Genomic DNA, 23,894 nt, shown 5'->3' with positions numbered 1-23,894 from the left:
TTAAACGCGAGATTTAAAACCTCAGCGTTCCTTTTGCTGTCTTCTCTTGCCACGATAGACTGGTTGACGAATATCTGTCGACAGTACGGCCATCTGTATTAATGAGGTACGCGAACTGTCCTACCGTTCACAGGGGGACGAAGCTCACAACAGCTGAGGGTTACCATACTCATTGTTGCCTTCCTAGCCGGATGCAAGATGTAGGTGGTCTTGCCGGATGTCGCTGCAGCGAGTGAGGCTGATGCAGAAGCAGACGCAGCTTGCAGTCATGTCATCCACAGCGCACGACGGACCATCAGACTGGGAAGACGCAACACTGTCACTCTGCCAGCAGGTACTGGTGAGGCATCAGAACTGTGTGTTCAAGTGTTTTTTCTCGAGGTTTCAACAGATGCTCTTCTTGCTCTTCTCTCCTATGGCTTAATCCCACCGTGACACGTCCTGCATCTGACAAATGAAGTTCGCATAGGTTGAGCGTTCCATGTTTGGCTTCCACAAGCCATGGGAAAGTTCTTTCTACTTTGGCCAGACTCTCATCGCGTCTTCAGTTGTGCTAGACGTTATACCTAGGACTGTGACGTAACGCAATTGTTAGTCTTAATCACTGACACTTTGGGTCCTGTGATGCAGGGGCCCTCATGATCTTAGCGGTCACAAAACTGCTGTGCATAGGGAAATAGTATCAAGTTGGAAACATGTAAATTAATTAATAATTGCTAACAGCTGCAACATCTACGTCATGGTGAATAGCAACGTAGCTACAATGAAACAAGTTATCTCAAAACTATTAAATGAAAAACAGTGATCCAGAAAAATACATCTACTCGTAAAAAAGATACAATATTAGGTTGGTTTGTTGATTTAGGGAAGGGGTCCGAATAGCGAGGTCATCGGTCCCATCAGGCTAGGGAAGGATGGGGAAGGAAATGGCCGTGCCCTTTCAAAGGAACCATCCGGTTCAAATGGCTCTGAGCACTATAGGACCTAACACCTGAGGTCATCAGTCCCCTAGAACTTAGAACTACTTGAACCTAACTAACCTAAGGACATCACCCACATCCATGCCTGAGGCAGGATTCGAACCTGCGACCGTAGCGGTCGCGCGGTTCCACATTGAAGCGTCTAGAACCGCTCGGCCACAACAGCCGGCAAGGAACCATCTGGGAATTTGCATGAAAGGATTTAGGGAAATCACGGGAAACCTAAATCAGGATGGCTGGACGCGGGTTTGAACATCGTCCTCCCCAATACGAATCCAGTGTGCTAACATAATACTAGGATCGCCATGAGTGTTGCGTACGCTTGGAGGAAAATCTTTCTTAAATGTCTGAGGAAAAAAAAGTTATTAATGTAATAATCAAAAGAAAGAATTCTAAATTAACATTCGTTCACAATTAGTGGAGGGAAGAACGAGGTTGTCTTAAGGAAGGAAACTAGCGCAGGTATTGTCTTCTGAAACCATGACATATATTCTCGGATATTTTAACTGATCACATGTATGGCCACTGTGCTATAATAAAGCACAGAAGATAGGATTACTGGTTGTGGCGACATCGAGCGGTTACGTAGTGCCGTGTGTGTGTGTTTACAAACACCGCGCCGTCAAACATTTCCCGCCAGATACCAGAGGCGCTCTTTTTTGTATGGATGTGTATGGTTTTGTTATTTTTTTATTATGCTTTTTGTAATTTGTATCTTCCATGCATGTAGTGAGTTTGTCCTTAGTTCCGAGATAACTCTGACGTTTGTTCCCTTCATGTTAAGTGATGTGGAATTGCAAGCTCGGAATGACCGGACAAGCCGTGTATTTTTCACTGTCTCCTGTGGCTGCGAACAATAGAGTTAACGTTAATTGTGTGTTTTTTTTCTGTAGTCTTGTTCTGTCATCTTAAGTATAAGCAGCAGGTTCTGATGGCCGAACGATAGTCTGCACAGCTTGTACGGACACTGGTAGTTGGAAGCTCCAATGCTAGGCGCGCAATGATGCTCGTTAGAGATACGACTGCTGAGGAAGAGAAGAAGTCCAGTGTGCTCTCTATACACTGGGAGGAGTCATTCCAGAAGAGGAATAGGTACTTTCGGAGACCACGAAATCAACTGCTCGTGTTGGTACCAACGATGTGTGTCGCTTTGGATCGGAAGAGATTCTCTCCAGATGAAGCGGTAAAAACGGCCTGTCTTGCTTACGGGCCGAGCATTGTCGACAGAACCGAATACGGACCGTTGATTGTTGTTCAAATGTGTGTGAATTCAAAAATGGTTCAAATGGCTCTGAGCACTATGGGACCCAACATCGATCAGTCCCCTAGAACTTAGAACTAGTTAAACCTAACTAACCTAAGGACATTACACACATCCATGCCCGAGGCAGGATTCGAACCTGCGACCGTAGCGGTCGCGCGGTTCCAGACTGAAGTTCCTAGAACCGCTCGGCCACACCGGCCGGCTGTGTGAATTCCTAAGGAACCAAACTACTGAGGTCATCGGTCGCTAGACTTACACACTACTTAAACTAACTTAACACACACACACACATGCCCGAAGGGGAACTCGATCCTCTGGCGGGGGGGGGGGGGGGGGCCGCACGATTAGTGACATGGCGCCTCTAACCGCGCGGCCACGTTGGCTGTAGAGGCCTCGATCCTCTGGCGGGGGGGGGGGGGGGGGGGGGGCGCACGATTAGTGACATGGCGCCTCTAACCGCGCGGCCACGTTGGCTGTTACAGAGCTGAGTGGAGAGTATGAATCAGAGGCTGAGATGGTTCTGCTACCATGTAGGCTTCATATACTTTGACTTGCACCATAGGGTGGTCGGTTTTCGGGTTCCGCTTAATAGGTCATGAGTCCACTACATATAGGGAACGGCTACACGGGTAGCGGGGGCTGTGTGGAGGGGACTGGGCTGTTTTTTTTGGGTGGGGGGGGGGGGGATAGAGGTTCTCGGGAAACTAAGGAAAGGACGTCAGTATAAAAGGATGAAGGGTAAACATAGGACGAGGGGAGACTCAGCAACAATCAGTATTGTAGTCGTAAATTGTCGTAGTGGTATTGGGATAGAACCAGAGGCCCAAGCGCTAATAGAAAGCACTGAAGCTCAAATCTTTACAGGTACTGAAAGCTGGCTAAGGCCGGAGATTAGTTCAACCAACATTTTTACAAAGGATTAACCGCGTTCGGAATGGATAAATTAGTACAGTTGGTGGTGGAGTGTTTGCTACCGCCAGAAGTGGTTAACCTTGTAGTGAAACTGAAGAAAATAGTTCCTAGGAGTTCGTATGGGTAGTGGCTATACTTGACAACCGGGAAAAATTGATAATTGGTGCTTTTTACCGACTCCCGACTCAGATGATACAGTTGCTGTTCAGTTCAAAGAAAACTTGAGTCTCATTTGAAACAGGTAGTTGCGGGTGACTTCAATCTGCCCTCGGTATGCTGGTGAAAATAAATGTTTAAAGTCGGTAGTAGGCACAAAACGTCCTGTGATGTCGTACTGATAGCTTTCGCCGAAAATTATTTTGAGCAGTTAGTTCAGGAGCCGACTGAAAGTATAACTGATTGAGGAAACATACTTGACGTCTTAATAATAACAATCTTGAGCAAATAGGGAGCCTTGTGGTTATACAGCCGTTGTAGCAAGACCCAATCCCATAACATCCAAATCCACCAAAAATAAACGCAGAATTTATCTGTTTAAAAAAGCAGACAGAAATTCTCTTAACTCCTTCCTAACACGTGGTCTTCAGTCCTTCCAACCTTAGTACGCAAGTGGAGACGAGATGTGGTTTAAATTCAGAGAAGTAGAATCTGCGGAAATTGAGAGATATGTACCAAATAAAATAATAAAAGATGGTACTTATCACCCACAGTATACATGACAGTTCAAGACACTGTTGCAGAGGCAACGAAAAAAGCACGCCAAATTTAAAAGAACGGTAAGAGCAAAGAGTGATGTTTTACTGAAGTCAAAACTTCAGTGCGAGATGCTTTTCATAGTTTCAATTGCGCAACTCTTCCTATATCGAGTATACCGGCGGCAATAACCTCAGTTCGCGATAACAATGGTAATGTAACTGATGACATTGGCACTAAAGTAGAGTTACTCAACACGGTTTTCCTATATTCCTTCACCAAAGAAGAGGGTGTAAATATTCCAGAGTTCGAGTCAAGAACAACTGCCAACTTATAAGTAGATGTCCTCGGTGTAGCGAAGCAGCTCAAATCCCCTAATAAAGGTAAGACTTTCGGGCCACATTGTATACCAGTTAGGTTCCTTTCAGAGTGCGCTGATGTAATAGCTCCATACTTAGCAATCACATACATTCGCTCGTTCTACGGGAGATCCATACCTAAAGAGTGGAAAGTTGCACAGGTCACACCAGTAGTCAAGAAAGGAAATAAGCGCAATCGACTGAATGACAAATTCATATCACTAACGTTGATTTGCAGTAGGATTTTGGAACGTCTGATGTATTCGAACTTTATTAATTGCCTCAAAGAAATCGAATCATTGACAAATAGTCAAAACAGAATCAGAAAATATCGTTCGTGTGAAACGCTCCCAGCTCTTTATTCACATGAAGTAATGAGTACAACGCCCAGCTGCTTAGCTGGGTGGTAACTGATGCAAGCGGGCTGGATATCGGGCGGGTTGGAGATTTTCTCCGCTCGGATCTTGTGTTGTCTTCACCATCATTTCATCCTCACCGCCGGCGTCGACTGAAATAAGACTTGCACTCGGCGGTCGATCTTCCACGGATGGGGGCTTTCGGCCAGCGATACCATGCACTCATTTCCAATGAGTACTATCGACAGGCGACTTCACACTGGTACCGTATTTCTAGATTTCTAGAAGGCTTTTGACACCGTTCCTCGCAAGCAACTTCTAATCAAATTGCGTGGTTACGGAGTATCGTCTCCAGTCAGAAAGATCTCAGTTCATAGTAACTGACGGAAAGTCATCGAGTAAAACTGAAGTGATATCTGGCGTTCCCCGAGGAAGAGCTATAGCTTTGTTTATACAATAAATCACACAAATGTATAGGTTTTAAATTTAACTAAATTCTTGGGGATTACAGTTACGAATAAACTAAATTGGAACGATCACATATATAATGTTGTGGGGAAAGCGGACCTAAGACTGCAATTTATTGACAAATCACTTAGAAAATGCAACAGGCCTACTGAAGAAACTTGTCTACACTACGCCTGTCCGTACTCTTCTGCGTAGCATGAGATTCGTATGAGTGAAGATTGACGGAGGACATCGAAAAACTACATAGAAGGACAGCTCGCTTTGTGTTATCGCCAAATAGGGGAGAGAGTGCCACGAACATGAAATGCGAAATAGGGTGCCAATCATTAAAACAAATGCGTTTTCCGTTGCAGCAGGATCTTCTCTTGAAATATAAATCACGAACGTTCGTTCTCTTCCGAATGAGAAAATATTTTGATGGCGTCCACCTACATAGGGAGAAATGATAATTGTAATAACATAAGAGAAATCAGAGCTACACGGTAGGCTTTAAGTATTAGTTTCCTCCGCACACTGTTCGAGAGTGGAAAGGTAGAGTATTAAAGACGGTTCGATGAACCCTCTGCTAGGTATTTAATTGTGGATTTCAGAGTAATCGTGTACACGTAGAAAGTAGACCACAAAGGATCATAAATGGTTCAGATGGCTCTGAGTTCTATGGGACTTTACATCTGAGGTCATCACTCCACTAGAACTTAGAACTACTTTAACCTAAGGACATCACACACATCCATACCCGAGGGAGGATTAGATCGTGCTACCGTAGCAGTCGCGGGGTTCCAGACTGAAGCGCCTAGAACCGCTCGGCCATACCGGCCGGTCACAAAGGATCAATAATATTGAAGTTCAGTGATTATGGTGGCCAGGGGAGATGCAACAGTTCATCCTCGTGCTCACTTAACCCGTTCAGGACTACGTGAGCCGTGTGAACAGGGGCCGTGCCATCTTGGAACACATCACCACCACTGGGAACAAACGTACCATGCGTTGACCTGATCAGCCAAAACGGTCACATAATACTTGGCATTAATGTGACCTTGCTCTGCCATGTGGCCCATGGAGTGCCACGATATGGTTGCCCAAATTATTACCGCACCTCCAGCATGCTTCACTCTTGCGACGGAAATTCAGCCGGAAGTTGGAAACAGTATGCAATAAGGCTCATACAATCAAATGGCTTTCTTCCATAGCTGCGTAGTTCAAGTTTTATAGCTTTAGCACCACGTTTTCTTGTTACGGGCATTTCCACTACTGCCGGCCGCTGTGGCCGAACGGTTCTTGGCGCTTCAGTCCGGAACCGAGCGTCCGCTACGGTCGCTGGTTCGAATCCTGGCTCGGGCATGGATGAGTGTGATGCCCTTAGGTTAGTTAGGTTTAAGGGGACTGATGACCTCAGATGTTAAGTCCCATAGTGCTCAGAGCCATTTGAACCATTTCCGCTACTGATGTGTGGTTTTGGAATAACAGCTCGCCTGCGATTCCCAGCGTATGGAGCTCCATTCGCGTTGTTTTGCAACTGACAGGTTTCACAAGTGCAACATCGACTTTTCAGCCTGCCGTCCTCTTATTTTTCGTCACAGTCCTCCTCAAAGACCGTCTGTCGCGATCACTCAGCACACACTTCGTCCGGGTTGTGACTTAGCGGATAATCTTTCTCTGCTTTCCGTGTATGCCGAATAAATCTTGGATATAGTGTCTCCCGAAACACTTCTGTTATCTTGGTTACAGAGGCACCTCAACGTGCCCACGTTCGAATTCACTTAGCTCCGACATAATGCACTCACAACTACACGAGCACACCGCTCTAATCACGACTAACACTTGTAGCGTATTAGGACAAATACATCTACATCTACATCACACTCCGCAAGCCACCTAATGGCGTGTGGCGGAGGGTACTTCCGGTACCACTATCTGATCCCTCCAACCCTGTTCCACTCGCGAATAGTGCGTGGGAAGAATGATTGTCGGTAAGCCTCTGTATTGCCTTACTGAAATCAAGGAACACGGCATCAACCCGAGCGCCGTTGTCCACTGCGCTGTGGATGTCACGGAGGAACAGAGCGAGCTGAATTTCGCAGTATCTCTGCGGAACCCATGTTGATTTTTATGGAGTAGATGTTCACTTTCAAAAACTTCATAATTCGTGAGCATAAAATATGTTCCATAATCCTACAACAGATTGACGTCAACGATATAGGTCTATAATTGTGTGGATCTGTCTTATGGCCTTTCTTAAAAACGGGAATGAACTGCACTTTTTCCAGTCGTTAGGTACCTTCCGTCGCTCAAGCGATCTACGATAAATTACTCCTAGAAGGGGAGAAAGTTCTTTCGCATATTCTTCACAAAATCTTGTAGGTATCTCATCTGGTCCTGAAGCCTTTCCGCTACTAAGCGATTGTAGCTGCTCTTCAATTCCGCGATCGGTTATCTCAATATCTGCCATTTCGATGTTCGGACGACGATTGAAAAGGGGGACAGTGTTACTATTTTCTGCTGCGAAACAACTTCGGAAGACCGAATTCAGTATTTCGGCCTTCTTTCTGTTATCTTCGTTTCGTCGCTGGTGTGGTCACTGAGAGAATGAATAGATGATTTTGACCCACTTACTGATTTTGCATACGACTAAAATCTCTAGAGGATTTACTCAGGTGGGTTGACAATATCTTACTTTCAAAATCATTGAACCTTTCTCTCATTGTTCTCCTTACGCTCATTTTCTCTTCATTCAGATTTTGTTTGTCAGCTAGATTTTTACTCCTCTTGAATCTGAGATGAAGTGTTCTTTGTTTACGCAGCGCTTTTCTGAAACGGCTATTAAACCATGGTGGATCCTTCCATCGCTTAAAACCTTACTCGGAACACACTTGTCTAGGGAATATTTAACGATGCCTCTGAATTTTTTCCATTTGTTCTCCACATCTTCGTCATAATCACCGAATATTTAATGCTGACTGCTGAGATATTCTGAAATTTGTATCCTGTCGTCCTTACTGAGCAAATATATCTTCCTATCTTTCTTAACATTCCTTGTAGGACCCGCCGTCGTAGATGCTGACACAGCCTTATGATCACTGATACCTTCCTCTACGTTAACTGATTCGATAAGTTCAGGTCTGTTTGGTGCCAGGAGGTGTAAGACGTTACTATCGCGAGTTGTTTCTCTATCTGCTCAAGGCAATTTTCGGACAAGACACCCAGAAAAATGCAACACGAATCCCTGTCTCTGGCACCAGTTTTAATGGCATAACACTCCCAACCTATACCTGGCAAATTGAATTCATCCCCTGTTACAATGGTATGATAGGAAAATTACTAATCATATTCCGTAAGTTCTGTCTGAAGCGTTCTGCAGCTACAGATATTGACCCAGGTAGTCTATAAAATCTTCTGATCACCATTTTTAACCGTTCTTTGATACTTAATTTCATCCAGATTAATTCACATTCGGAATCCGTGAGAGTGTCGCTAGATTTTATCGAGTTTCTTATTGCAATAAACACGCCGCCACCACTGGCGACTAACCTATCCTTACGATAAATATTCCAATCTGAACTTAGAATTTCGCAGTCATTGACGTCTGGTATGAGCTAGCTTTCTGTTCACAACATTAACTGTGCATTATAACCTTCAATAAGGGATATTAATTCTGGGACCTTTCTTTGAATGCTCCTTCAGTTTACTAAAATTACACTCCTGGAAATTGAAATAAGAACACCGTGAATTCATTGTCCCAGGAAGGGGAAACTTTATTGACACATTCCTGGGGTCAGATACATCACATGATCACACTGACAGAACCACAGGCACATAGACACAGGCAACACAGCATGCACAATTTCGGCACTAGTACAGCGTATATCCACCTTTCGCAGCAATGCAGGCTGCTATTCTCCCATGGAGACGATCGTAGAGATGCTGGATGTATTCCTGTGGAACGGCTTGCCATGCCATTTCCACCTGGCGCCTCAGTTGGACCAGCGTTCGTGCTGGACGTTCAGACCGCATGAGACGACGCTTCATCCAGTCCCAAACATGCTCAATGGGGGACAGATCCGGAGATCTTGCTGGCCAGGGCAGTTGACTTACACCTTCTAGAGCACGTGGGGTGGCACAGGATACATGCGGACGTGCATTGTCCTGTTGGAACAGCAAGTTCCCTTGCCGGTCTAGGAATGGTAGAACGATGGGTTCGATGACGGTTTGGATGTACCGTGCACTATTCAGTGTCCCCTCGACGATCACCAGAGGTGTACGGCCAGTGTAGGAGATCGCTCCCCACACCATGATGCCGGGTGTTGGCTCCGTGTGCCTCGGTCGCATTCAGTCCTGATTGTGGCGCTCACCTGCACGGCGCCAAACACGCATACGACCATCATTGGCACCAAGGCAGAAGCGACTCTCATCGCTGAAGACGACACGTCTCCATTCGTCCCTCCATTCACGCCTGTCGCGACACCACTGGAGGCGGGCTGCACGATGTTGGGGCGTGAGCGGAAGACAGCCTAACGGTGTGCGGGACCGTAGCCCAGCTTCATGGAGACGGTTGCGAATGGTCCTCGCCGATACCCCAGGAGCAACAATGTCCCTAATTTGCTGGGAAGTGGCGGTGCGGTCCCTACGGCACTGCGTAGGATCCTATGGTCTTGGCGTGCATCCTTGCGTCGCTGCGGTCCGGTCCCAGGTCGACGGGCACGTGCACCTTCCGCCGACCACTGGCGACAACATCGATGTACTGTGGAGACCTCACGCCCCACGTGTTGAGCAATTCGGCGGTACGTCCACCCGGCCTCCCGCATGCCCACTATACGCCCTCGCTCAAAGTCCATCAACTGCACATACGGTTCACGACCACGCTGTCGCGGCATGCTACCAGTGTTAAAGACTGCGATGGAGCTCCGTATGCCACGACAAACTGGCTGACACTGACGGCGGCGGTGCACAAATGCTGCGCAGCTAGCGCCATTCGACGGCCAACACCGCGGTTCCTAGTGTGTCCGCTGTGCCGTTCGTGTGATCATTGCTTGTACAGCCCTCTCGCAGTGTCCGGAGCAAGTATGGTGGGTCTGACACACCGGTGTCAATGTGTTCTTTTTTCCATTTCCAGGAGTGTATATTAATCTTTTCTACCTCTCATCTGCGAGAAGCAAGATAGATTCTCTGAGATCACTATGGCTGATTTAACAGGCAAATTGTCCTTGATCCCAAGGGAGGGGTTCTCTAGTCTAAAAAAGCCCCATGTGCACGCCACACATACTCCGCTACACTAGTATCCGCTTCCTGCGCGTAGTTAACGCCTGACTTTTTAAGGGGGACCCTACAATTCTGGACCTGATAGCGGAGGTCGAAAAACTTGCATCCGATAACGTCGCAGAGTCGTCTGAGCCTCTGGATTAGACCTTCCACTCACTGAAAACCAGAGGACCGCGATCAACCCTGGGTACGATGCTACAAATAGACAGCTTAGCCTGTATCGCGCGAGCGTTGCTAGTTGCCTTCACCAGACCAGCCACCAGTCGAAAGGAGCCAAGGATGGCCTCAGAACCCAAGCGGCAGGCGTCATTCATGCCGACATACCCGCCCCCTGTACTTGTCCGGGCTGGGCAGGAAAATCGACCTCTGGCTCACAGGAGATGCATCCCATGCTGGCTCAGAGTTATCATCAACACTGGTTAGAACCTCGTACCTGGTGCTAAGACGTAGGGAGCCAGCCGCACGGCCTGCTCCCTATTTCGCCTTCCGCCCAATGACACGCGAACCCACCACTGTCTGCCACCCACTCTGGAATGAGGACGGACCGGTCAGATGTTACGTATCAGAAGCCGCAGCGACGTCCGGTTCACCAGGGGACTCCCGTGGTACCAAAGGAGTTGCAAGTCTTGTCACTTGCGCCTCGACGCCGTCGCAACTTTGAGCATTAGCTAGAAGCTTGTCGACGGTAGCCAACACAGCTTCCAGCTGTTTACAGACAGCAGCCAACTCTCCTTGTGTCCACTCACAACAAGCGCAGTTCCTAGCCATATCGTATTGTGTATAAAATAGATATAAAGTCTAGAGTTACTGCACGAGATAAATACTCAAACTAGAACGCACTGATCTAAACTGTGTGCTGTCTACTAGCACAAAATTAAAACTTAATGGTGTGACGGAGTTTCTGGCGACGGAAAAATTTACACTAGGAAGCCGCCACTACCCAAGGATATTAACAAGATTTATGCTAAAACAAAAATTACGATTAATTTTCTAACCACTATAGTGTGCGTCATTTACGACAGCGGCCGAGTTTAGGTTCGTTCTGCGCATCTGACGTCACAAAACACAGTCAGCCAATGAACAAAGAACGACGTTGCCAGAGCTCGACTGCACTGCAAAGCACGGACGAGTGGCTTCAGTTTTAGAAATGTTCACTCATAAATAAAGTAAATGAACAAAAGCAATGTCTTGATAGTAGACGTTCTTTTATAGAAAGTTTGGAAAAAGCATTCTTTATACCAATTGCTTCATATTCTATTAATTAATTAAACCAAACAAGCAATAAGCCTCCTAATCAGGCGATAGCAAGGAAAGGTGTTTGCATCATTCTCACGAACCGCTTTTTCGCAATGCTACGTTTAATGCTGCAAAATAACTGCGTTGAACATCGAAACAAAATTAAGTCATTTATGGGGGGGAAGGTATCAGTCAAGAAGATGTGTAAAAATCAAATTTTTGGGCCAAATAGTTTTTGTGAAATCGAATGATAAGTGTGTCAAAGCAGTCTGAACACCATGTGTCAGCACAGGCGAGCAGTGCAGTGATGACAAAATCGCACACAGCGCGGAACGCGGGGAGCACGTCTCTGTAGCAGCGAAAGGGTTAATGCGGCCATGGTGGCTTTACTTCATAAAATGCGCGCTCACCCCTAAACGTAATTTTGCGAACTATACTATACTATGGCGCTGCTTCTCTTGGCGCGTGCGTTGTTCGCAACTGGCAACGCTGCAATCTCGTCTGGGCGGGCATGTGCGAGCCGCCAAGATACAAGAATTCAACTATAGTCTACGCAGTAAAATACACACGTACAGTTCACTTACTTGCAGAAGCAGGTGAACATATAACAAAGACTAAATTAATTTACAGTTTATCAGACAAGTGCTGCCGCTGCTCTGCTGCGCGTCCTCTCGGCTCGACGGATGCTACAAGCAACTTGCAACTTGCACTCTTGCCTAGCATCTGCGTTTATGTTCAAGCATTCAGTTCGCGCTGTATTTTCACATTTCAGCCTCGGTTTATACCGTCTGAGTAAATGTCATGTACTCGGAAGATCAATTCTGTTTGGTTTCGCTACCGGCGATGAATCACTGGAAACAGTAATAGCCATATAGTGTCTAGAAGCAACTACCCATAGTGAATCGAGCAAATAAAGCCAGTTGTAGGAAAAACAGTGCAAAACTGGGATTCCTTGGAAGAAAATGGATTTCACTTGTGGAAGAGGTAACTTCTAGATCCGTCATTCAATATTCATGGATATTGACCGCCAGTCTGGGACCGTCACCAGGCAGGATAAATGGAAGAGATAGAGAAAATGTAAAGAAGTGCAGCTGGTTTCGTCGCGTGTTCTTTTAGCCAGCGCTCGAAAAGCTCCATTGGCGGACGCTTCAAAAGGGGCATTTGGCGTGTAAGTAGGATTGTTTAGGTTTTATGTTGGTAACGCCACGTAGTGCTCTGTATGAAAATAGCTGACTGCTCTGTGTGCAATAAGTGACTGGCTGGCATTGTTGGAATATTCGCTATTGTAATGTTGGGCAGTTGGATGTGAACAGCGCGTAGCGTTGCGCAGTTGGAGGTGAGCCGCCAGCAGTGGTGGATGTGGGGGGAGAGATGCCAGAGTTTTAAGCGGACGATCTGGACGTGTGTCCTCCAGAAAAAGGAAATTTGTAAAATGGATGTCATGAATATGATGACTTTTGAACACTTTTAAGGTAAATACATTGTTTGTTCGTTATCAAAATCTTACATTTGCTAACTATGCCTATCAGTAGTTAGTGCCTTCAGTAGTTAGCATCTTTTATTTAGCTGACAGTATTGGAGCTCGCTGTATTGCAGTAGTTCGAGTAACGAAGATTTTTGTGAGGTGAGTGAGTCATGAAAGGTATAGGTTATTGTTAGTTAGCGCCTATCTTTTGTAGGGATTATTGAAAGTCAGATTGCGTTGCGCTAAAAATATTGTGTGTCAGTTTAGTGATGATCAGAATAAGTAAAGAGAGAAATGTCTGAGTACGTTCAGTTTTACTCAGCTGTTTGAAAATCAAATAATGTAAGAGTTTTTCTAGCACAGTCATTCATAAATTTTCAAAGGGGACGTTACAGGCGTCACGGTGAGGTTTACTTTAAAATGCCGAAATCGTACGTTCCTAGGAGAGTCAGATGGCATGTTACTTCCTCCCACACGTTTCACGATATGATTACGACGATAAAACCTACACCCACATACATATTCCGCAAGCGGAGGGTACTTTGAATACCAGTGTCATTTCTCTGTTTACAAGTTTTTATTAGGTCGCTTTCCTGTGTATTTACATTTGATAGCGAACTGTAGTTTCAAGTATTGAAATTTATACCTGAAATTCGACTTAAGTGTGATTGGTATGGATGTACTGCCTAAAGCGACATACGAAAATTTATGCCGGATCTGGACTCAAACCCGGATTTCCTGCTTACCGCAAGTAGACGCCTCAACGATTAGGCTATCCGAGCACACTACCCGGAGCGACCCAAACGTTCGTATGTAACGCCCCTATCTGTTTCTTCCCATAGATTATTAACTCATTTGCCACCACTCGCATGTCTCAGGTACGTGACATACGGAAATTTGGGCCGGTCCGAGGAGGGTTCGCGGATTGTTGCCGGTGCGGTATCTAAGCGCGTTCGGTCCGAGGACTGATAGCCCTTTGTACTAAAGAAAAACTGGGTGGAGTTTCTACCCATGGAATTAGAGGGGTGTCGTTTGACATCCGGTGCATAGCGCAAATAACGGAGAAACAGGCAGACAGAACATAAAATAGTGGTAGAGTGTGCTCGCCTGCAAACCTGATACCCGAGCTTCGATTCCCAGATGATGACTTATATATATATATATATATATATATATATATATATATATATATATATATATATATTAAATAGACTAAATCGTAAGGCGACCGCTTGTTATAAGAGGGAAATCCATGTTCGAGTTCCGATCCAGAACAAATTTTCATGCAGTTGATTTTGAACTAACTTTCCAATGAGCTAGAGACTTTAGACTTTAAACTTTGCACATAATTCAGGACCGGAAGACAATACGATACTAATCAGCTTGGATGTCTGGTGTGTGGTGGAGGGTACTTTGTGTGCTATTTCCTCCCTATTCCTGTTTCCTGTTTCATCCGCCAACGCTTTGAGTGAAGAACGATTGGTGATAAGCCTCGTTGTGAGCTCGAATCTCTCCAGTTTTTATCTTCACTGTTTTTTTCGTGAGATCCACTTGGGAGAAAGCCACGTGTTGGTTGACAGAGATGAAGAGAAACTGAAATAAACCTGAAATTTACCACATGTCTGCTGTAATCTCATAAAAATATTTGAAATCGAAAGAAAAATTTCACAAATGGTTCAAATAACTCTGAGCACTATGGGACTTAACATCTGAGGTCATCAGTCCCCTAGAACTTAGAGCTACTTAAACCTAACTAACCTAAGGACATCACATACATCCATGCCCGAGGCAGGATTCGAACCTGCGACGTAGCGGTCGCGCGGTTCCAGACTGCCAGACTGAAGCACCTAGAACCACTCGGGCACACCAGCCGGCAAAAAAAATCTTTTCAATATAACATGTTTTAAAACAGACTAAAATTATAAAATAATTTTTCCTATTCCCCTTCAGATTTCTATCCCCAAACAGATAGTCCTGAAAATTTTTGGTTATTAATTTTTAATAGCTGTGACAATGCTTGTAAAATTTACAACGAAAAACTTGGGGCGCAAACAATAGATAAAAAAAACAAAGAATCTGTATGGGGTTAGGAATTTGTATGGGACTAGGAGAAATTATTTAACATCAAATACGGGATTATACAGCCAACCGGTTGCAAATAACTGCTGGGTACAGTGACCAAGATTCGACACCTAATAAGGGCGTCTTCATCAGAATGAAATTGACAAACCTTATAAAATAATACATAGAAAATTTAGAATGACAAAAAAAACGCATTTACCAAGATGACAGTTCTCATGACGTACAAATGTTACTTACGTAAAATTACATTGCGAAATAGCAATGGTCAGAAATTAAAGCAGCTATGCTCAATTCAAAAATAAAGTAAAACGTTCCAGTCTGTTCCGTAGCTAGGAACATCAGACTGATCGGCCCGGTGGCATACATTACCACCAGGAAAACAATACAAGCTGCGCCGCCTATCGTGCGTGCACTGTGGTATGTACCCATTTGAAACATTATAACAGAAATGACTTAAAGAAAGAGAATTAATTTTAAAGAGATGAAATATGAAGGAAGATATCTTAAAGTATTTGTCAAAATACAAAATAGACAAGTAGATTAAGTATAACTAAGAGTCATCTATTAGGCTTTACAGAAATTTTTGTTACGTAAAGAACGGAATAATATAGAAAAATGTTAACAATCTAGAAAATATTTGTAAGAAGGCAGCTTTAGTAGCACATATCTATGTGTTTAAAAGAAAATGATATTTCGGAACCAGAGACCGGAAAATACAGTAAAAATAGGCGAATCAAAATTCCACCAGCAGTGGATTGAAACAATTTTGGTTACATAGTTGTGCACTGTTCATTGAGGATAGAGCAATGAACACTTTACAACTACGTAACAATAATTGTTTCAATGCATTTTTGTCATACTAAATTTTCTATGTATTATTTTATCGGGTTTGTCAGTTTCATTCTGATGAAGACACCCTAAATAGGTGTCGAAATCTAGGTCAATGAACCTAACAGATATTTGCAATCGGTTGGCTGTATAATCCCTATATTGAAAATAATACGTAGTGCGGTGTGGCCGCGTAGTTTGAGGTGCCATGTCACGGATTGCGCGGCCACTCCCGCCGGAGGTTTGAGTCCTCCCTCGGGCATGGATGTGTGTGTCGTTCTTAGCATAAGTTAGTTTAAGCAGTGTGTAAGTCTAGTAACCGATGACCTCAGTAGTTTGGTCTCTTAGGAATTCACATGCATTTGAACATTTCTGAAACTACACTACTGGCCATTAAAATTGCTACACCACGGAGATGACGTGCTACAGACGCGAAATTTAACCGACAGGAAGAAGATGCTGTCATATGCAAATGATTAGCTTTTCAGAGAATTCACACAAGGTTGGCGCCGGTGGCAACACCTACAACGTGCTGACATGAGGAAAGTTTCCAACCGACTTCTCATACACAAACAGCAGTTGACCGGCGTTGCCTGGTGAAACGTTGTTGTGATGCCTCGTGTAAGAAGGAGAAATGCCTACCATCACGTTTCCGACTTTGATAAAGGTCGGATTGTAGCCTATTGCGATTGCGGTTTATCGTATCGCGACATTGCTGCTCATGTTGACCGAGTTCGAATAACTGTTAGAAGAATATGGAATCTGTGGGTTCAGGAGTGTAAAACGGAACGCCGTGCTGAATCCCAACGGCCTCGTATCACTAGCAGTCGAGATGACAGGCATCTTACCCGCATGGCTGTAGCGGATCGTGCAGCCACGTCTCGATCCCTGAGTCAACAGATGGGGACGTTTGCAAGACAACAACCATCTGCACGAACGATTCGAAGACGTTTGCAGCAGCATGGACTATCAGCTCGGAGACCTTGACTGTGGTTACCCTTGACGTTGCATCGCAGACAGGAGCGCCTGAGATGGTGTAATCAACGACGAACCTGGGTGCACGAATGGCAAAACATCATTTTTTCGGATGAATTCATGTTCTGTTTACAGCATCATGATGGTCGTATCAGTGTTTGGCGACACTGAGGTGAACGCACATTGGAAGCGTGTATTAGTCATCGCCACACTGACGTATCACCCGGCGTGATGCTATGTGGTGCCATTGGTTACACGTCTCGTTCACCTCTTGTTCGCATTGACGGCAATTTGAACAGTGGACGTTACATCTTAGATGTGTTAGACCCGTGGCTCTACCCTTCATTCGATCTCTGCGAAACCCTACATTTCAGCAGGATAATGCACGACTGCATGTAGCAGGCCCTGTACGGGCCTTTCTGGATACAGAAAATGTTCGACTGCAGCCCTGGCCAGCACATTCTCCAGATCTCTCACCAATTGGAAACGTCTGGTCAATGGTGGCCGAGCAACTGGCTCGTCACAATACGCCAGTCACTACTCTTGATGAACTGCGGTATCGTGTTGAAGCTGCATGGGCAGCTGTACCTGTACACGCCATCCAAGCTCTGTTTGACTCAATGCCCAGGCGTAGCAAGGCCGTAATTACGGCGAGATGTGGTTGTTCTGAGTACTGATTTCCCAGGATCTATGCTCCCAACTTGCGTGAAAATATAATCACATGTCAGTTCTAGTTTGATATATTTGTCCAATGAATACCCGTTTATCATCTGCATTTCTTCTTGGTGTAGCAATTTTAACGGCCAGTAGTGTAGGTTACTGTTGCTGAGTAACAGCCATGTTTAAAACTGTAATTATTCAATACTTTTTATCCGTTTCTAGATCGTGTAAGAATTTATAAAAATTCCATTTAAATAATTATTCTTGTTCCAGTTACGAATAGTTCGTGGAGAGATCTTTTCTGGCATTGCTGGTGGACTCGAATCTCTCTAATTTTATCTTCATGTTTTTTTCGGGAAACACAAATAGGAGGAAGCAGTATATTGGTAGACTTTTCTAGCAACGTGTGCCGTCGGAAATTTGACGGCGGACCACACCCTGACGCAGAACACCTCTCTTGCAACGTCTGCCACTAAAGTCGGCTGAGCATTCCGGTGACGCTTTCGCGGTTACTAAATGAACTTGTAACAAAACGTGCTGCTCTTCTTTGGATCTTCGTTACTTCCTCTACCTATCCTGTCTGGTAGGGATCCAAGACGACGAACAGTATTCAAGTACTGGTCGAACGAATGTTTTGTAAGTTAGTTGGTCTGTTGATAGAAGACATTTCTACATCTACATCTACATTTATACTACGCAAACCACCCAGCGGTGTGTGGTGGAGGGCACTTTACGCGCCATTGTCATTTCCTCCCTTTTCTGTTCCAGTCGCGTATGTTTCGCTGGAAGAACGACTGTCTGAAGGCCTCCGTGCGCGCTCGAATCTCTCTAATTTTACATTCGTGATCTCCTCGGGAGATATAAGTAGGGGGAAGCAATATATTCGATACCTCATCTAGAAACGCACCCTCTCGAAATCTGGCGAGCAAGCTACACCGCGGCAGAGCGCCTCTCTTGCAGAGTCTGCCTCTTGAGTTTGCTAAACATCTTCGTAACGCTATCACGGTTACCAAATAACCCTGTGACGAAACGCGCCGCTCTTCTTTGGATCTTCTCTATCTCCTCCGTCAACCCGATCTGGTATGGATCCCACATTGATGAGCAATACGCAAGTATAGGTCGAACGAGTGTTTTGTAAGCCACCTCCTTTGTTAATGGACTACATTTTCTAAGTACTCTCCCAATGAATCTCAACCTGGTACCCGCCTTACCAGCAATTAATTTTATATGATCATTCCACTTCAAATCGTTCCGCACGCAAACTGCCAGATATTTTACAGAAGTAACTGCTACCAGTGTTTGTTCCGCTATCGTATAATCATACAATAAAGGATCCTTCTTTCTATGTATTCGCAATACATTACATTTGTCTATGTTAAGGGTCAGTTGCCACTCCCTGCACCAAGTGCCTATCCGCTGCAGATCTTCCTGAGGATTTTTCCAATGAATCTCAGTCTGGCACCTGCCTTACCTGAGATTAATTTAATGTTGTCGTACCACTTAAAATCGCGCCGAACGCATACACTTAGCTATTTTGCGGAAGTAACTGCTTCTAGTCATTGTTCTGTAATGTTGTGTAATCATACAATAAAGGGTCTTTTTGTATATTTGTTCACAATAAGTTACACTCGAGGGTCAACTGCCACACCCTGCACGGAGCATCGATCCTTTGCACGTCTTCCTGCATTTCGCTAAGTTTTCTAGCTTTGACTTCTCTGTATACAACAGTGTCATCCGTGTAAAGCCTCATTCTTTTTTTTTTTTAAGTAATCAGCCTTCTGACTGGTTTGCTGCAGCCCGTCACGAGTTGCTCTCCTGTGCCAACCTCTTCATCTCAGAGTAGCACTTGCGGCCCACGTCCTCAATTATTTGCTGGTTGTATTCCAATCTCTGTTTTCCTCTGTAGCTTTTGCCGTTTATTGCTCTCTTTAGTACCACGGAAGTCATTTCCTGATGTATTAACAGATGTCCTCTCATCCTGTCCCTCCGCCTTGTCAGAGTTTCTCACATATTTATTTCCTCTCCGATTCTGCACAGAACCTCTCGTTCCTCACCTTATCAGTCCACCTAATTTTCGACGTTCGCCTGTAGCACCACATCTCAAACGCTTCGATTCTCTACTTTTCCGGTTTTCCCACAGTCCATATTTCAGTACCATACAATGCTGTGCTCCAAACTTACATTCTCAGAAATTTCTTACTGAAATTAAGGTTCGAAATGGAGCAAATGGCTGCTTTTGATGTCCTCCTTGCTCCGACCGTCATTGGTTATTTTGCTGCCTGGGTAGCAGAATTCCTTAACTTCGTCTACTTCGTGAACAGCAATACTGATGTTAAGTTTCTCGATGTTCTCATTTCTGCTACTTCTCATTGCTTTCGTCTTTCTTCGATGTACTCTCCATTCATATTCTATACTGATTAGACTGTTTATTCCCTCCAGTAGTTCATGTAAGTCTTCTTCACTTTCACTCAGGATAGCAATGTCATCAGCGAATCGTATCATTGATATCCTTTCACCTTGACTTTTAATTCCACTCGTGAATCTTTCTTTTATTTCCACCGTTGCTTCTTCGATGTACAGACTGAACAGTAGGGGTGAAAGACTACATTCTTGTCTTACACCCTTTTTAATCCGAGCACTTAGTTCGTGGTCGTCCACTCTGGTTACTCCTTCTTAGTTCTTGTACATATTGTATATCACCCGACTCTCCGTATAGCTTACCCCTAATTGTCTCCGAATTTCGAACAGCTTTCACCATTTTACATTGTCCAACGCTTTTTCCAGGTCCAAAACTCCTGTCAACGTGTCTTGATTTTTCTTTAGTCTTGCTTCCATTATCAACTGCAATGTCACAACTGCTTCTCCGATGGTGCTTTTACCTTTCCTAAAGCCAAACTGATCGTCATGTAACACATCCTCAGGTTTGTTAATTTAGGTATATTGGGATAAATAATTGTGTTATAAGACGCTCCTGGACACGCCCGAAGTTACTTTTACATCTAAAGCCTTGTCTCCGTTGAGAATGACACGTGTTCTGTTCACTAGAAACTCCTTACTCCAACCACATATCTGGTCTGGTACTCCGTACTCTCATGTTTTGTTAATTAGTGGTACTGTATCGAACGCCTTCCGGAAGTCAAGGAACACTCCATCTGCGGGAATACCTGTCTCTACTGCTTTCTGCGTCTCGTACACGAACAGAGCGAGCCGGGATTCACACGACTGGAAAACTAGATCTCATCCATAGGCTCAGTGATCTGTCGTTGCATCATTTGCGAACGAAACAGGGAGAGAGGCAAGTGAGAGTTGCAGCAGAATTTGGACGGCTTGTGGTAGAGAGATATAGGTCTGAGTAATTGCCTACTGTTCGCCGGTTAACACAGTAGGACACTCGAACCGAACTGACCCTAATTCTACCACACGGGGCGTCACGTCGGGCCGTGATGCGGAAGTCGCCCTAACGCTACAAATGGACGCAGCTATTTCGCTCCGCTGGCATTCAAGAAGGCAGGAACTTGACGATTTGGCAATCTGGTAGCCGCTACTCACAAAGCGCCAGTTGAGGAGTGCTCTGGGAGGTCTGTGTGTGTAAGCGTGTGGTCCCCCACGTTCCTCATCTTGGTTTCTGTGGCTGCACTGAGCGGGACCTCGTTCTCACCGCCGTGTATGGAACATCAACAAGAGCAGACGGCAGGAAACATTAGTCGCCTCTGCTCTCCTCTATTGTTACCGCGCAAGCCACCGTGAGGTGAGTGGCGGAAGGTACGGTTAGTTACTTACGTGTTCCATAAACCATTTAAACGATTTTTTGTCGAAATTATGTGGAACGATTCAATTACGGCATATGTATCCGTGATTAATGTTAACATTAATGACCATATAATGTTTTGGTCCTAATCATGCAGCTGCTCTTAAAACTAGTAGCTTTTTACTTTTTTCGGGATACTAGTTTTTAGATAAAAATACGTTCATAGAATAGAAGTTGTCTGGGAGAAATGATTTTAGGTTCGATTTAAAACTTGCTTTGTTACCTGTCACCCATTGTATAGTACTGGGAAATGATCAAAAATTTTTGTTGCTGCTTACTGAACTCCTTTCTGATCCACAAACAGCTTAGTGAAATAGAATGAGATTTTCACTCTGTAGCGGAGTGTGCGCTGATATGAAACTTCCTGGCAGATTAAAACTGTGTGCCGGACCGAGACTCGAACTCAGGACCTTTGCCTTTCGCGGGCAAGTGATCCGCTGCAGAGTGAAAATCTCATTCTGGAAACATCCCCCAGGCTGTGGCTAATCCATATCTCCGCAATATCCTTTCTTTCAGGAGTGCTAGTTCTGCAAGGTTCGCAGGAGAGCTTCTGTAAAGTTTGCAAAGTAGGAGACGAGGTACTGACAGAAGTAAAGCTGTGAGGACGGAGCGTGAGTCGTGCTTGGGTAGCTCAGATTGTAGAGGACTTGCCCGCAATAGGCAAAGGTCCCGAGTTGGTGTCTCGGTCCGGCACACAGTTATAATCTGTCCGGAAGTTTCAACTTAGTAAAATGACTGTATGGCAATTAAGGCCGGCAGTCCCCACCTGGGGAAGTTCGGCCGCCGGTCAAGTCTTTTCAGCTGATGCCACATTGCGCGACTTCCGTGTCACTAACAGCTCTAATAATGGGCAATAAATGACGTTTTTCCGCTAGTGTTGTAGAGATGGACATAACTGTACTTCTCAAAATGCGATGAATTATTTATGAAGAATTTCATTAGCGGTTATATCCATTGAGAAGGTGCATTTAAAATGCCCAGGTCCTTGAAGAAGTGCCTATATGACGACCCCAGGTGAGCACCACATCTTACTCTTATTGCTCGCTTTCGCAATCGATATTTTTTTCTAAGTGATGAGGCACACAATAAAATTATTCCATAAAAATTACTGAAAGCAAATATGCAAAATATGTAAGGAGGTTGACTCCTTTGTTTCCAAGACTAGCAATTATACAGAGAGCAAAAGTACCTGAACAAATGTTTGAGCAGCTCACTAATAAGCTTCTTCCATTTCATAGGTTAGGTTAGTGGTGTTTAACGTCCCGTCGACAACGAGGTCATTAGAGACGGAGCGCAAGGTCGGGTTAGGGAAGATGGGGATGGAAATCGGCCGTGCCCTTTCAAAGGAACCATCCCAGCATTTGCCTGAAACGATTTAGGGAAATCACGGAAAACCTAAATCAGGATGGCCGGAGACGGGATTGAACCGTCGTCCTCCGGAATGCGAGTCCAGTGTGCTAACCACTGCGCCACCTCGCTCGGTACTTCCATTTCATATTTAGATCAACATGTACGCTTAGAAATTTGGAGCGTTCTATCCCGTTTACTGACTCCTCCTCATGTGCTACACCGATTGTTGATTTGTCTGTCTGTTGCTCAGAACTGAATGTAGAGCATTTTCCCAAAAGTAAGGGAGTGTTCATTTTCAGATAACCCTTTCGTGCAGACAGAATTCAACATGTCACTGTTAACGGAACAAATTGGAAGATGTAGATGTAATCGCCGGGGTATCCCTAGGAAGAGTGACGGGACCGTTACTGTTTACAAGTATATAAATTATCTAGTCGAGCGGTTCTAGGCGCTTCAGTCTGGAACCGCGCGACCGCTACGGTCGCAGGTTCAAATCCCGCCTCGGGCATGGATGTGTGTGACGTCCTTAGGTTATTCAGGTTTAAGTAGTTCTAAGTTCTAGGGGACTGATGACCTCAGCTAGGGGACTGATGACCTCAGCTGTTAAGTCCCATAGTGCTCAGAGCCATTTGAACCATAAATTATCGAATAGAAAGCATCGGAAGCTCTTTAGGACTGTTTGCAGGTGATGCGATGGCTGTATGAAAGTAGCAGCGCCAGAAGACAGTAACGATTTGCACAATGACGTACCGAGGATTGAGAAATTGTGCAGGCTCTGGCAGTTGACCCTCAATGTCAATAACTGTAATACATTGCGCATGCATAGGAAAAGAAACCCGCTATTGTACAACTACATTACTGATGACAGGTTTAGAGAAACAGTAACCACCGCAAAACACCTAGGAGTATCTCCGGGGAGAGCTCAACTGGAATGCCTATATGAAACATTAACGTCGATCGGCCGGCCGGTGTGGCCGTGCGGTTCTAGGCGCTTCAGTCTGGAACTGCGTGACCGTTACGGTCGCAGGCTCGAATCCTGCCTCGGGCATGGATGTGTGTGATGTCCTTAGGTTATTTAGGTTTAAGTACTTCTAAGTTCTAGGGGACTGATGATGACAGATGTTAATTCCCATAATGCTCAGAGCCATTTGAACCATTAACGTCGATCGCAGCAGGATTTTGGAACATACTGTATATTGTGT

At 44.9% G+C, this 23,894-nt stretch overlaps 1 non-coding gene across 1 annotated transcript; it reads right to left on the bottom strand.

Annotated features, from left to right (window-relative positions):
* Window positions 1–22,748: 22,748 nt before the first annotated feature.
* Window positions 22,749–22,821, bottom strand: Trnaa-cgc (transfer RNA alanine (anticodon CGC)). The gene has a single exon. It is a non-coding gene; the product is annotated as a tRNA-Ala (tRNA).
* Between the last annotated feature and the right edge of the window lie 1,073 nt (window positions 22,822–23,894).

Source organism: Schistocerca gregaria, chromosome 4 (assembly GCF_023897955.1).
Source record: "Schistocerca gregaria isolate iqSchGreg1 chromosome 4, iqSchGreg1.2, whole genome shotgun sequence".
Classification (NCBI taxonomy): domain Eukaryota; kingdom Metazoa; phylum Arthropoda; class Insecta; order Orthoptera; family Acrididae; genus Schistocerca; species Schistocerca gregaria.
The sequence above is the reverse complement of the archived record's forward strand: the minus strand, read 5'-3'. Positions and strand labels throughout refer to the sequence as shown.